Source organism: Euprymna scolopes, chromosome 32 (genome assembly GCF_053919585.1).
Source record: "Euprymna scolopes isolate OS-2025 chromosome 32, ASM5391958v1, whole genome shotgun sequence".
In the NCBI taxonomy this organism is placed as follows: Eukaryota; Metazoa; Mollusca; class Cephalopoda; order Sepiida; family Sepiolidae; genus Euprymna; species Euprymna scolopes.
In genome coordinates, this window is record NC_136513.1 from 98,708,029 (window position 1) to 98,725,114 (window position 17,086).

Consider the following 17,086-nt stretch of genomic DNA (forward strand, 5'->3'; position numbering starts at 1 on the left):
AACCGTTCTGTTTGTAATTCATTTCTGTGATCGTGTAGAACACAGACAAAATGTCATCAGCTCGAGATTAGCGCATAAGAAAACTAAGCATCCATTTTATCCTGCTTAATTAGTAGGAATTTGGAATTAACTACTCAAATGACCAAACTATAAAAACATGTCTCTCACATTTCTCGACTTACGTTGTCTGACCGCAAACCATATTAAATACTGTGTTTATCACTCTTGTTTCCATCTCTCCCTGTTTGTTAAAAGTCTTAAAATATAGTAGAAAATAATTAACTCTCATCGTCTGTGTTTACTAACAATAGAAAAAAAAAAGGAATAGAGAAGACCGTCGAAAAGGATGGAATGATTCAATAAAAATAAATAGAAATAAAACAATTAATAAAACTATTTAAGAAAATAGAGGGGAAATCAGAGGATTTAACGAATACAAAATTTGCTTTTTATTTCATCTTAAGTTTATTACTTTTTTTTGTTTTAACAATTCATTCGAGGAAATCTATGTTGAAATCGTAAAGGAAGCTGTTCTATGGCAAATATGTTTACGTATAAACACGTTTACACATCAAGTCTGTTGATGGAGATTTACCTGGACAAATAGTGAAGTACTTACTTGTTTATACAGCTACATTAGTTCGTGCCACAGATATCTCACAGATAAGTACTAGTGGACCATAGACTAGCAATTAACCTTCTGGATGAAACAGTTTTAACAAAAAAAAACGGATCCTACTTCACTCGATTTATAATATCAATTTTGCACGTTTGTTAAAACAAATAAGTGTGCTCTAAGCAGCACCTCACCAACTTTAACAATAATAACACATAGTGAGAAGCGTTTAAATCTTGTTTAGAAAGCAGACTACATATAGAATCAGTTAATTTTGGAAGAATAGACTGTTTCACACATCCATTTTGTACTAACGGGTTATCGCTCATCATGGCTCAACGGCCATTAAGTGTTAATGTGTTTGACAGATGAACAGTGAAACAACACCGTAAGGATTGCCGAATTGGCAGAATTTTGTTATTTACGAGTAGGTTTAACAAATTATTATTGCATTTAAACGACCATGTTAAAGTGAGATGGCAATAAGATCCGTACTTTTGTTGATTAACAAAAATATAGTTCCAAGTAATAAACTTTATTCATAGAAGTTGAGTTTTTTTTATGCCCACACCGAAAGCAATGATCACTATTTACAGTGCTTGTAACTAAATTAGTTTTGATGTGAATATTTTGCAAGTTAATGTCATAGATTGGGACTCAGTCAAACACTTGCCATCAAAATAATAACAAAGTCGATAAAAGCTTGCAACCTCTGTTCTGTACGAGAAAAGCTACAGGAAAGAGATAAAGACATCTAATTGAAGTTGATAAGAAAAAGATACTGTTAACGATACATCTCCAGATATATCACAATACTCACTTGCAGATCATATGCCACTTATAAAAGTATATTTTTATCTCCTTATACGTCGGAAAGATGTGACACATGGTTTGAGAAAGAAGCTGAATTCAACGCTCTAGGTACAGAATATTCTGATCGAATGAAAATTACCTACGCCACTGTGTCATAATTTCCTTGCAAACGCTTCTGAGATTATTAGCGATTAACTTACCTCTTTTCAAATCGTGAGAAGTCAAACCGGACAATAAATACCACAAACTGACAAAAATAACATAGATTCTACAATTGACAATGAACAAGTTCTCCTAAAAATGATATAGATTCTACCGGTTTTATTTTGCCATGAATATTAATTATGAGTAAGATATTTTCGGAAATTTAACAATAGATTTTATATACGTCTTCGATATTAGACTCGATTGTCATATATCGTCTAAATTTATTTACTTATATGTCCAGTTGTTTATTTACTCTACAAATATAATTATGCAATCGTTGACTATTTAATCAGAGCCAATAAACTCAGTGTGGATTTCCTATATCGATTGCAAACATTGCTGGATATATATATATATATATATATATATATATATATAATATATATATATATATACATATATATATGGATATACATATATGGATATACATATGTGTATATATATATATATATATATATATATATATATATATATCGAGACATAGTTTAGCCAGTTACCAGCGTCCATCTATCTGCATTACAGACAAAATTCGACGAAAAAACAACCCGATATAGTAAGAATTCGAGCAGCGGCAGGTGATGTTGAAAAGTTGTTGCAGTGCCCCATTATCCGCCTTTCGGTATTCCAAACCATTTTTTTATTTGCCCTCATCTTTACACAGGCACCCAAAGAGTAATGGAGCTATTGTGACATTTCTGGTACAAAATGTCATAATTATTAAAATTTGGACGAAACTTTGCCTCAAACATAATTACAAATTTGATACAACAATAACTAAAATGAAGATTCCGTCATTTTTATCAAAAGTGGTGTGACTATGGTACAGCCATAATAATAATAAATAATTAAAATGAAGTAAAAAAGACTGACAAACAACAGGAAGGATATAAAAGAAACAGTACCATCAAAAAGGGGGGAAAGTAATAAGGAAAAGAATTAATTAACATTCACAGTCGGAATATACCGAACGTAAAATAAAAACGAAAGGACGATTGCGAACAGTGAAATATAATAAATCAATCTTATCTTAAAAACAAAAGATTAAATTTTATTATATTTGTTAAGATATTTATTTCTCGATAAAAATATAATAAAATTATTATTATGAATTTATACAAGCAAGAGCGACTTTTATGAGAAAGCCTGGATTTGAACAATTATGTGTTTCCATATTTTTGTTTGTTTGTGTACTGGTTATTTTCATGATTAAAAAGTATAGGTTTGAGCAAGTTTAGATTTACATGTACACAAAATAATTTAAATAGTATTACGTTTAGATGTTCATGTTGTAGTTATAGCGAATAAAACAACAGCTTCTAAATATATATTTGGTGTAAGTAATATGTTAGTAGAATTGGTTTCATTCAATAATTACAAGAAACCTTCTCTACCACCTATAGCAATGGCCAACGACTCTTTATCTGAGAGTACGTCTCTCAAGCTCCTTGGCCTAACGTTCACAGGAAACATGAGCTGGAACAATTACATCGAGAGCATTGCCAGGGCCGCTGCGAGGAAGATGGGCTCTCTCTACCGTGCTAGAAAACTTCTAACACCCGAAAGTATCCTGTACCTCTACAAGGCCACTATTCGCCCATGTATGGAGTATTGCTGTCATATTTGGGTTGGTGCATCGGCTACTAGTCTCTCGCTCCTTGACAGGGTTCAAAAGAGAGTCGCAAATTTGATAGGCCCTAAACTGGCATCTAAGCTTCAGCCTCTGTCCCATCGTCGAAACGTTGCATCCCTCTGCCTGTTCTACAAGTATTATAATGGTGAATGCTCTGATGAACTGCAAGCACTTGTGCCCCACTACGTTAACACCCTCGACAGACCCGACAAGCTGCAAAATCCCACGACCATACTGTAGAGATCCCTAGATGTAAAATATCTTTCTACTCCAGTAGTTTCTTCCCCAGAACTGCTAGACTTTGGAATTCCATTCCAGTTCACTGCTTCCCCAACTGTACTGACATGCATAAGTTCAAGTGCAGCGTGAACCAACATCTCGCTGCCCAAATCCCTACATAGTACCCCAGTAGATGTTTTCCCTGATAGTAGCCCCCTACGCCAAAGTGGCAATATGCCTTGTTTGGGGTGAAAATGTAAAAAAAAAAAAGAAGTTTTTATTTGGCAATATTTTATAGATTTTCATTTTTACATTATCGCAGACAAATATTAGGATTTACTCAATTTACAATTTATAACGTGTACGTATTTTCTCTTAATCTGATTTCATAAATGTCTCGAATTCTTAAAAAAATCCGATGACGAGTCGGTCTTTGCCTCGGTTAAAGACTCTTCCAATACTGAAAAAAAAAAATGGTGTAATGAGAAAATAAAATATGAAAGAAAAAAACAAAGAAAATGAAAGAAAATAAACAACAACACAAAACTTGAATGAACCAACAAACAATCATAAATATATAATGTAAAATATACTTTAATAACTATGCAAATGTAAAATATATTATATTAAATATGTACATGTAAATACATGTAACATATATAATAAATATATACATGTGAAATATACTTTAATAAATATATCCATGTTAAATAAATTATAATAAATATGTAAATGTAAACTGTATTATATAAAATTTATACATGTAAAATATACTATAATAAATATATACATGTGAAATATACTTTAATAAATATGTACATGTAAAATATATTATAATAAATATATACATTTAAAATATATTATAATAATATATACATGTAAAATATATTATATTTAATATATAGATATAAAATATACAATAATAAATATATACATGTGAAATATAATTTAATAAATTTATACATGTAAAATATATTATAATAAATATATGCATGTACAATATATCAATATATTATAATAAACATTAACATGTAAAATATACTATAATAAATATACACATGTAAAATATATCATAATATATATGCATCTAAAATATAATATAATAAATATATACATGTAAAATATACTAAAATATATATGTACGTGTAAAATACATTATAATAAATATTGACATGTATAATAAACTATAATAAATATATATGCCACTTCCTCAGATATTTCAAGTCCATGAGCTCAACAATGACTTAAATCGCGACAGGACCATTTTAATAGAAAAATGCCTGGGGGAGTATCTAATACACAAATGATGTTACAGAGTCTTAGCTTTGTACGACAGCTAAATCTCTCTATCGGTTCAAAATGCTGAGATCCTGCAAAAAGCAAGAGCAAGATGGCCAGCAACAAGTTAAACTGCAGACAAGCTTAATGCGGGTACTGGTCTCCCACTTTATTTTTTTTTAAATAAGAGATTTGCTTCTCCTAGAAAGGTTGCCTTCACCGCGGCTTACGGGAGCCCTCTCCACCCCAACACACACATACATACACGCAACACACATGGTGCTAGTTGGCCGTGGACCCGAAACAGAGTTCATTTGCCTTTGGAAGGTCTTGTTTTTAATCCTTCAGGGAGAATAGGTACCCTCCTCACCAAACAAATCTGGTGGGGGAACAAGTTTAGTGGCCGGTAACCCGACCATGAGGCAGGTAGTACTGTGTTACATGGTACCAATAGCATATGACATGACCTGACATATACATGTGAAATATACTATAATAAATAAGTATATATATATATGTAAAACATATTATAATAGATATATACATGTCAAATAAACTATAATAAATATATTCATGTAAAATAAACTATAATAACTATATACATGCAAATATACTATAATAATGTACATGCAAAACATACTATAATAAGTATGCACAAGTTAAATATACTATAATAATTATATACATGTAAAATATACTATAATAAATATATGCATGTAAAATATACTATAATAAGTATATACGATAATAAATATGTACATGTAAACTATAGTATAATAAGTATACACATATGAAACAAACTATAATAAATATATACATGTAAATTAAGCTATAATAAATAGTTACATTTCAAATATACTATAATAAATATGTACATGTAAAATATAATGCAATAATTATATACATATAAAACAAGCTATAATAAATATGTACATGTAAAAATACTAGAATAAGTATATACACGTAAAATATACTACATTAAATATTTGAGTGTAAAATATTCTATAATAAATATATAAATTTAAAATATACTAGAATAAATATATATATTTAAAATATACTATAATAAATTTGTACATGTAAAATATAATGTAATAACTATATACATATAAAACAAACTATAATAAATATATACATGCAAAAATACTAGAATAAATATATACAATAAAATATACTATAATAAATATGTACATGTAAAATATACTATAATAAATATATACTAGTAAGACAAACTATAATAAATATGTGCATGTATAATATACTATAATAAATATATACATGTAAAATCTACTATAAGAAAATATACATGTAAACAATCTATAAAAAATACATATATGAAAAAATAGTGTATCTTTTCGAACTTGTGAATTTATACCAAATTTGCAATTAAAATTTTCATTTTCCTGTCAGTTGTGCTAGGTTGTCCAAGTTCGATAATCCATGTCAGGTTTGATTTCTTCATTAAGTAATTATTTTAAAAATTAGAATAGCATTTAATGAGATTAATCACGGTGACACACTGGTTTCATTAGACACAAAATTAAAGCGATTCTACGCCTGGGTTGCAACAGATCATTGACGTTTGAGTGAAGAACAAAACCTCATCAAAACACTGTCATGCCCCTTGATAATAATATACAGAAACTGATTGTGATAGAAAAAAATCCTAGACATACCACCTTTTGAAAAAGCGGCCCTTTCTTTTACACAGTGGTCACCACTTATCAAGGCCCGGAAGCCACTCAGGGATAAGGGTTATTGCAAGTACATTACGTAAGTATGGAGATTTGATGAAGTGTTTACTTAAGGGGGCGGGTCATTAGGAATTTGTTAACGTTGGACTTGAACACATCCAAGTTGTTGTTAGGTGGGAAGCAGGCAGACGGAACAGAGTTCCACAGGCGTGCAGTTCTAGTTGATTTAGGCACAGATATAGAGTGGGGAAATTTTTCAAAGTGGATTCAGCTAGACGGGTGTTTTTCGTGAAATATTGGCGAGGGGGGACCCGAGATTGGAGTTCAGACGAGCACCTGCCATGGAAATAACGATAAAACAAAGATAGGCTCGCAACGTCTCTTCTGTGGGAGAGAGATTGCAGGGTAGAGAAAAGGGCATCCCCCACTAAGCCACAAAGTCCATTTTGTACTCTGTCAAGGCAGGATAGATATGGCAGCAGTATTCCACCCTTGGACGTACTTGGCTTTTATATAGATATAGAATTGCGTCAGTAGTGAGATATCTTTTTGTTTTTGATTTTTAGGAGTGAGTAGCAAACACTATAACTTAGAAATAATTAGCATTTTAACACTCTTTTTCTGTTTTAGTAGCTTATAATGTAAATTATAAATTTCTATCCTAAAAGATACTGCTGCATATTGAAGGGGACAGCTTCTGGTAATTGGAAAACCGAAATAAATAGGATTGAAAATAATATTTATTTTAGGAAAATGCTTGAATCGAACTCAGCGATCAAAAGTAAAAAAAAAATACATATTGTTATCTACATGCAACAAAAATGTAGAGCATTATCGATTATATAAGAAATAACTATACAATAAGTTAAGTGAGAGTTAAATTTAATTTAAAAATGTATTTGTGTTGCCAGAAATATTTTGGACACATATGTAATATGAAAAAATCCACGTAAAAAAGATTCACATGTTTGAGAACGTTCTGACGCAACAAAGAAAGATAGATTCAATATATCCAGTAAAACTAGTGTCAGATTCAGACAGGTCTGAGTCGAGTTCAAGAGTTGAGTTCGAGACAGTCAGAGGAGGAGAGTTAGCGTAAGGCCCATTCGGAAGCGAGTCAGTTATCAGTAAGTCTTTGTCTTTGTAATCATTTCAACGGCAATGTAATGTGTTTTGTCTATTAACACTTCTAAAATTGTTATCTGTCTGTTCCCATGATTAATAATGAATATCTCTGTGTTTTCTCTCCATTCATATCTCTATTATTAATAACATTAACTTAATAAATAATTATCACATCACCATCGCCGCCGTACATTCCGTTATAGAAATGTCTCCTCCTGTGTTATAAATTGCATCGTCGATATGTACACCCCATCATTCAACTATCCCAAGCCACTAGATATTCTCTGACATTGTTGAAGTGTTTTATTCTCTGTTGACTGTGGTGTGTCTTGTGCAAGTCCGAGATGAGCATTCTCCGAAAACTCGCTTCCTCGCCCTTTTGAAAAGGCCATAGTTCATTATTAATTTCCTATAAAAGATTCTTCTCAACTAATCCCTTTCCTCAAACCGCAAGACGTTGGAATTCTTTGCCAATCTCTTGTTTTCCTGATTGTACTAGTAGGAAGTTGTTTAAGTGTAAATAGAACAAACATGTCGTTGCGCAACTCCCTCTATAGGGATTACCTCAAATTATAGACTTACTCGGTCGGTATTGCACTAGGGGTAAATAAAGGTTAAAAAAGAAAAAGTATAATACAAACGAAAAAACGTTTAATACAAACAAAAGTTAAATACAAACAATGATGTAAAACTTCCCTGAAATCGCTGCAATAATCACACAAGAACAAATCAATCGCGCACGTTTTCTGTTTGTATTGAAATTTAGATCTCTGACTTATAGCAACAGCCGACAGAATTTTACTTAATGCTTCTTTTGTATGCTTATTAGATGATATAAACTCGTTGTGCATCGCAGAGTTATTTAATATGGCGTTGTCATTAAATGTCGTCGCAGTGTATTATTCGCTTCCTTTTATCAGTGAATTGATATGCACCAATCAGTCTGGCTTGAATCTTAGCCGCAATGCAAGCTTTTTCTTAAGACATCAATCTAATCAATAATGACTTCGCTTCAGAAGATATTCTAACACATTCAATGATCCCGGCACCCGAAGAGACGCAGAGATAAAGTTGCAGGGTAACAGAGAAAGATTGTAAGGGAGAGATACACGGAAAGAGAGAAAGGGAGAAAGAGAGAAAGAGACAGACACAGAGAAAGGTGGGGGGCGGGAGAAAAATACAGGTATACCTTCGTCATTTTATACAGACTCACGCTTATATAATATATATAATCAATCGTTATATATATATATATATATATACGCACATTTATATACGAATAAACTGATTAAGTTCAAGTATATTGTTTATATGTACTACGAAGTAATATTTTTTTTCAAAATTGACTAATACTTTAGGTAATATACATCGTATTAGTCCTCTGTAAGTATGAGATATATAATACTTAATTTTATCTCATCAATGAAATCAATAAGTGTGTACTACGTGTCGTGTAGAAACATGTTTCTTCAATTGGAACCCTTACGTTTTTACTCGAACACAATACGTTGCATTCAGAGACAGTCGTAAAGAACCAAAGGATATTCGCCTTGGCATTTTTAAATTTTTACTGAAAGCATTTATTTATAAACAACGTCTGCATTCCTCTCGTTTGCCATGTGAGCAAAACACGATCGCCACAATATGGCTTTTCCATTCTCTCATGCTGCGGGGATTTTTCTTAATTTGTGTGCTCGTTCGTAGTCGCCGTTACCTGGTTTCAAATCTTTTTCTTTGTCTTCTTCCTCGACGTCAACTCGCGCTACATACATGTTCGGGGCTTCGTAATATACTTTTACAAACATTTATTAAAACCTGCGCCGAGATAATAAAACAAACAAGGAAAAATCACCTCCAAAAATTAAACGATAAAAAACATAAATACAAAAAAATAAATAAATAAATAAAATTAATGTTATCCTTTTTTCGTTTATCCACAAGAAATTTGTTTTATTTTATTATCCATTTAACTCTACCAGTCAGTACCCTGTGGTCAAATTGTACTAAAAGAATGTATATCGCCGAGTAATATAAACTATTATTACATTCCTCGCCTTATTTTAAGCCCTTAAATCCATAAAATCTCGTACTCCCATTTTTTTTCAACTAATACTGTGGGAAAACCTCATGGACCTCTAGATTTTTCTATGATTTCCGACTCAAAAATTTAATCGCTTTTTTTAGATGTGTGCGATACGGGAATTTCTTTAGTTTGATTTCCCTTATGCTCATTTTAAAGTCTCTGTCAACCCCAGATCAGCGTTGCTGAACAGATATTTGTTTCTTCGTAACGGAGGCATAAGATCTTTGGTGAACAGATATCTGTTTCTTCGTAAGGGGGGCATAGGTCTTTTCCGAACTTTTTATGGTTTCCTTATCAGAAACTTTTATTTTTCTCTCTTGCTAATGATATGCTTATTCGCTTCCCTTGGGTTATCTATCGCCATCTTCTTTTCACTCGAATTGACTGTTTAGTTACATTTACAATAAGAACCTGGACCCCCTGAGAATCGTTTTCTGTTATTATGACATTAGCTAGAAATACGCCACTTAATCGGCTTACAAATCTCCAACTTATTTCTTCAACTTTGCTTACCTGTTTGTTTAATTCTTATCCCACCATTACACGCACGAGCGTGTTGGAGTTTTAGTAGCATCGTATTCTGTAAATTTATCTCTTTCTAATGTTAAAATCCAGTGTTTGGAAAACATAGCAGACTCAGAATGCATTACTTCTCTGATGCGTTTGTGCCTACCGTAATGCTAATCGTGTTTAGCTGTTCTCCGGCTTCTAATACACATATCGGCATGGTCTTGGACGCCCGTTATTTCCCTGTTATTTTTCTCTTACAGTTCCTTGCCACGGTTACAACAAGCCGCCTTACAAGGTGTCAACAGGGCGAACTGGCACTTTCCTTCCTCTAAGGACCCTTCGATATAAGGAACCTTTTCAGGTGCCGTGCACCCATTTCATACTTTTGCCCGTCATTACCACCTATGGACTGTATATTGTTTAAGTGTGAGCTTGTTTGCAGGGAAACATCCACCTCGGGAACTGTCCGTGTGAATTCACAAACCAAACATCTCAATACTTCCGTAAGGAACTACTACTGTTCATTTATGTATCGGAGCCATTTACTAACTAACTATTATTTTACTATTTACTACTATTTTACTATTTCTACGTACTTGCACAAATAACATACTACGGGCAAAACAGGAGAAAACATCGGAAAGCGAAGCAAAAAAGAAAAGAAAACGAACGATAATAATCACAAACGAGTGAATATTTATTTTTTCTTTTCCAGATTTTCGCACTGTTCGTTGTCTCTTTCTTTCATTTGCTCTAGTCGTAATCTTTTACTTCATTTTTTTTTATTTTGAATTATATTTTCCAGAAAAAAAAGGGCCTAGTAATTACGGCACAAATTAATGTATATGCAATCTGTCTGTTACATTGGCATGACGAGACAGTTGCAAAGAATCAATTGTTATTGGGCTCAGTTTCTCTTAGTCTTAAAAAAGGCATTTATTAACGGGACTTTCCAAAGAATTCTCGCATCTTTTTACAGTTCTTTTCGTCTGTTATGTTGTTAAAAAACTCTACCTACATGCTTTTTTATCACGCCTTACTATCTCACGCTGGTATGTGTTTCCCACTCGCTGTCACTGTTACTTGGTTTCAAGTCTCTCGTAATTTCTTTTCCTTCTCTTCCTTCGTGATGACGTCAACTCGCGCCACGGTGTGGGTATTTGCATACGTCGACTGCTACATATGTTATTCGTGGTGTTGTTATATAATAATTTAAGGGAAATTGTGCTTCATAATATAATTCACAATAGTTAATAATAATTAAAACAACAAACATTTTGCCCGAATGCAGCACTTGTCGTATTTAAACTTTATCGATATTTTATTCTTATTAACTTTAATTAAAGGCATGCGAAAAGAGTTGCTACTCGCATCACCATATACTGATTTAGTAACACTTATTTTTATTTACCAGCGAAAAAATAAAAGTAATATTGATAATTAGTTACATCGACTCTAAGAAAAAGGGAAGAGTAACGAAATATTAGTTCATACTTTGAAAACAACTGAAATTTATTTCATTTCTACGATATTGCAGAAAGTTAACAAATCTGCTGTAACAATGCTTGTATAGAAAATTATTTTCCTAAGATAAGAATTAAAGTGGGAAACCGCAATTCTAGAATTAGCAACATTTCCACGGTGCAACATTTTTTTTTTTTTAATTTTTTTTATTACATTTTCACCCCAAACAAGGCAAATTGCCACTTTGGTGTAGGGGGCTACGATCAGGGGCAACAACTACTGGGGTACTATGTAGGGATTTGGGCAGCAAGGTGCCGGTTAACGTTACACTTGAACTTCTGCACATCAGTACTGTTGGGGAAGCAGGGACCTGGAAACGAATTCCAGAGTCTAGTGGTTCTGGGGAAGAAACTATTGGAGTAAAAAGATCTTTTACATCTAGGGATCTCTACAGTGTGGGGGTGGGATTTAGCAGCCTGTCGGGTTTGTTGAGGGTGCACACTTCGTGGGGGCACAAGTGATTGCAGTTCGTCAGAGCATTCACCACTAAAATACTTGTAGAAAAGGCAGAGGGATGCAACATTTCGTCGATGGGACAGAGGCTGAAGCTTAGATGCCAGTTCAGGGCCTATCAGGTTTGCGACTCTCTTTTGAACCTTGTCCAGGAGCGAGAGACTAGTAGCAGATGCACCAGCCCAGATGTGGCAGCAATACTCCATACATGGCCGAATGGTGGCCTTATAGAGGTACAGGATACTTTCGGGTGTTAGTAGTTTTCTATCACGGTAGAGAGAGCCCACCTTTCTTGCAGCGGCCCTGGCAATGCCTTCAATGTAATTGTTCCAACTCATGTTTCCTGTGAACGTTAGGCCAAGGAGTTTGACAGATGGACTCTCAGATAAAGAGACGTTGGCCATTGCTATGGGTGGTAGAGAGGGTGTCTTGTAATTATTGAATGAAACTAGTTTAGTCTTGGCAGCATTGAACGCGACCAACCACTTTTGTCCCCATTCCACTACAGATTGGAGGTCTTCCTCTAGTGTTTCTGCCATTTCTTTAGAAATGTGTTCATTCCTCTTCCTGTCGTGCCTGCCATAGAGTGTAGTGTCATCAGCATATATACCCATCTCAGAGGCAATGTTGTCGGGGAGGTCATTTATGAATATCAGGAACAATAGAGGTCCAAGGATAGAACCCTGGGGCACCCCCGCATTTATATCATATTGTTTAGATGTACGACCGTCGAGGACAACTTGGATTTTTCTCTTATCTAAGAAAGATTTAATTATGTTAAGTGTTCTACCAGCGATACCGTATGATCTGATTTTACTGAGGAGACCCTCATGACATACCCTGTCAAAAGCCTTAGATATATCTAGAGCTATCGCTCTGCCCTCCCCCGCGTTGTCCAGTGAATGGTATATACGTTCAGAGATCACAGTTAGGATGTCTGCTGTGGAACGAGCTTGTCTAAATCCATATTGTTTGTCAGTCAGTAGTTTAGCATCTGTAAGATGATGGACTAGAGCATGGTTAATTATGGTCTCAAATATTTTGGCAAAAAGTGGGAGGAGGCTAATGAGGCGATAATTTGATGGGTCCGTCCTTTCGCCAGAATTCTTGAATACTGGTACAACAGAAGCAGTTTTCCAACAGACCGGAAAGCAACTTCATGAAGGCATTTGTTGTAGAGTTTGGAGAGAACTGAAGCTACTTCGACTGAGCACTTTTTTAATAGCACAGCTGTTATAAGATCGGGTCCACATGCTTTTGAGGTATCAAGGTTTTTTATGATAGCATGCACCTGAGCAGGGGTGGTTTTCAGATCGTCTATTGTGGCGTCTGTCCGCATAGGAAAGTCAGGTAGGGGGTGGTTGGAAGGGTCCAGTGTGGAGTTTGAGGCAAACCGACTGGCAAGCATGTTAGCTTTGTCGGTTGCCGAGGAGACAACCTCGTGATTGTTGGTTAGTGGGGGGATTGTTGATTGCCCATTATTTACTACACTGTTGTAGATTTTCCAGAAGTCTCGAGTTCCTAGTTTTTGTGCTTCGATGCGCTTTTTAGTGGTTTCCGTAAATTCTCTTTTAGCTGTCGCTATTTCTTTCTTAACGTTATTTCTACCTTCTATATACTTCAGTCTGTTTGAACTGGACTTATGTCGGTTAAACCTACGGTATGCATGCTGCTTTTGAGCAATGGCAGTTGCACAAGTCGACGTAAACCATTGGGGAGAGTGGGGCTTACTATAAAATTTCCGCATGTGAACATGCGCTTCGATTGCAGTTTTGAACCAGGCAGTGGTCTCGTTTGCACATTGTTCAACAAGGAGAGAGAAAATATTTTTCCATGGAGCATCTCTAATTAGTTCCCTGATGGCTTCCCAGTCAGCCTTATTATAATATCTCGTTGTTTTGAGCACTGGCTTTTCAGTTTTGGATCTAGGGTTTAGGGCGATTTCAACCATTATCACTGCATGATCAACGTTCCCGAGGGGGCTGTGGGCCTTCGTTATGCAGTCATCGGGAACTGTGGTCAAAAACAGATCTAGAAGTGATGCGTGTTGTTCTTCCTGGTCAGGGAAACGGGTTGGAAACGTAACAATTTGTGATAGGGAGTGAGATATAGCGAAGCTATGGGTTGTGCTGCCCGCTGCATCTGTGTGAGTAGAGAATCCAAGCCAGTTTTTGTGGTGGACATTAAAGTCACCAAACACATGTATTTGTGCGCTAGTGTCGAGGGTCAGTGCCGTGTCTATGCTGTCAGATACTTTGTTTATTATGGAGCAGTCCTGAGTCGAGGGAGAGCGGTAGAGAAAATAATAGTAGCTAATATTGTGTTGTATGGTTAGTCTAAAGCACATAAAGGCTTGATCATCTGTTTCTAGGTTTGTTTCTCTAGTCAAGGGAGGGGTATTACGAATGTAAACTCCAAGTCCGTGCATATGTCTGTCAGAGTCCTTACGGAAGAGTGGGAGATATCCAGGCATGTTAAAGTGGTTTGAGGGAATGGAGGAGTGTAGGTTAGTCTCACTTAGTGCTAAGATATCCGGGGTATTTGTTAAGAGAAATGCTTCAACATCAGCTAAGTTAGTTCTAAGCCCACGGATATTTGTGAATGAGAGCCTCAAGGGAGGAGGCAAGTTGAATTTGTTTGTCCCTAATCCTGGTTTAAGCTTATTTTTAGATTGTACTGTCGTCATATTTTTTTTAAGAGTTTCGGTAAGGGGGAGCTAAACAAGAGGTTATGCGGAGCTTCAGACATGCATCACAAGTAGACCATCAGCTGACCTTTCTCCAATTAGGATTGTGACCTCAGGAAAGCCCACCGGGGATGAGTGCAGGGTCCCTTTCCATGCGCGTCATGGCACTACAAACAACCCGATATTATTCAACTGTTGATGGAGCAGCCGCTCTAAGCGCTACCAAAGAGTTAGGGCTCCTGTACTACCAGTCGGGAACAGCAGCCAGGAACTGTCAATCCGGTACCCTCAACCCCTTAGAAGAAGGTCAACCCAATCTAATCGCTCAGTCATACCTTATACTCCAGCACTCCCAAATGTTCAGTTTTAGGGGTGGGGTGTGCTGGGAATGGGGAAGAACGGCGTTCATTGCCCTAGCCAGGAAACAAGATCTACCGCTGGGTGTTTCTGTCGAATCACTGAGATAGTGTCTCTGCGCTTAACTAATAGGCAAAGAAGGAGTATGGAAGCCGGGTGATACACAGAGCCTATCTACTCCTTAAGCAATTTAGGTTTGCAAACCGGTGAATTTGTTTGAGTCACCAGCTCTAGGAAGGTTGTCATCCAAGACTGAAGAGGCCTCTCTCCCCTTTGGTTTTGTTTCAGAGTTTTCCTTCTCCTAGACGGATGATCTGGGAAGACCTACTGGGTCCGTCAGCCCCGAGAGGGTTTTCTCTGCGCCTAGGTTCTAATCCAGGTATTTCTGCGACCCCGCGTGGTTAGTGTTACTGGGTTATTTTGTGGGGGATTATATCTCTACTGATTAGTTACACTCCTCAAAGTGATTTAGGGACATGCTATTTACTTGTTAATGGATAAAGGGGGTGGGTGAACTTCATGCAGTGTAAGCGTCTATGATTGTAAGAGGGCTTGTTAGGGAGGAGATAATGTGATTTTAGTCTTACCCCTTTTTTATTATTTTATTTATGTTAGCTTAGGTCTAGGATAATGTTACAGTATGAGTAGGTATTAAGAATTGAGCTACGAGTTGTGCCCGAGCTAGCGATTCCACTACAGATGCGGGGCAATGTGGGAGTTAGTGGCGGATAGGTTGGAAGGAGTAGATTGTTAGCGTTCAAGAGAAGAGGGGTTATTTATTTACAGATCGATTTCCAATTGGATTTGAGTTACAGGTAAGGTTTAGTTTGAAGAAGGGGGGAACTTTTTTCTTTTTTGTTTTTGGATGCAGGTAAGACAAACGCAATCGTCTTGGAGGTAAAATGTATAAGATTTCGTAGCTGGCTATTAGTTTTTTTTTCTCCCAGTTATAGGAACAGCTAGTTCGTTGGTATTTGGAATTGTAGTCATTAAGGTAAGGCGCAGAGTGTTGCATCTACTCCGAAAATTAGCCCTAGTATCACAGCTGGGATTATGTATATTGCAGTTACAAATATAGTGACAGTTAAATTTTGAGCCACGTGCAGTGGTTTGGTATGGTATGGGTATCATGGAGGACACTTTAATACAAGCAAGCGTACGGTGATTGCATATATTAAGTATACTACTTAAATAAAGTTCTTCTGTCTTCTATAGTATAAAGAAAGGTATTCCTAGCTCTGTTCTGCATTTTTGTATAGACTATTCGTTTCTGAGTAAGTTCTGTTCACAAAACGGCTCGCATGGAACTAAAATGTTAAAGACCATTTCTACGCATATGTAATTAGAATGCATTAAATAAATAAATTTAAAGAGAAGGTATAAACAGTTGGTTTAGGCTAAAAGAGGAAAAAAATATAAAAACAATAAAAACAATAAAAAATAATAGAAACATAGACGTGGGTATAAGTTGTTTTTTTTTTAAACAAATAGAAAATTAAAGTCATTATTTCATTTCTACGAATCTAATATTTGCCTCAGACTATAAGGAGTTCGCCTACACTGACCAGAACAAATTAAATGTATACTATATATTACTCTTTGTCTGAATAAGTAAAGTTTAAAACCATTTTTACACAGTTTAAGCATCGTATCTTGTGTGATAAAAAATTAGTATAAAAAGATATGGAAATCGCTACTTAGTTTACTTATACGCTGAATTAACAAGACTTAAAGCATCTTATATGTTTCAATAATCTGTTGAGCACAGAAAGTCCTTTCTTTTGGAATAAATTATGTCTATTAAATTTTGAGAGTTAGAATTGTAAGAACGAGAAGAAAAGTCAACATAAGTTGTTGGGGGAAGGCAGAATATTTTAGAGCACTGTAGGTC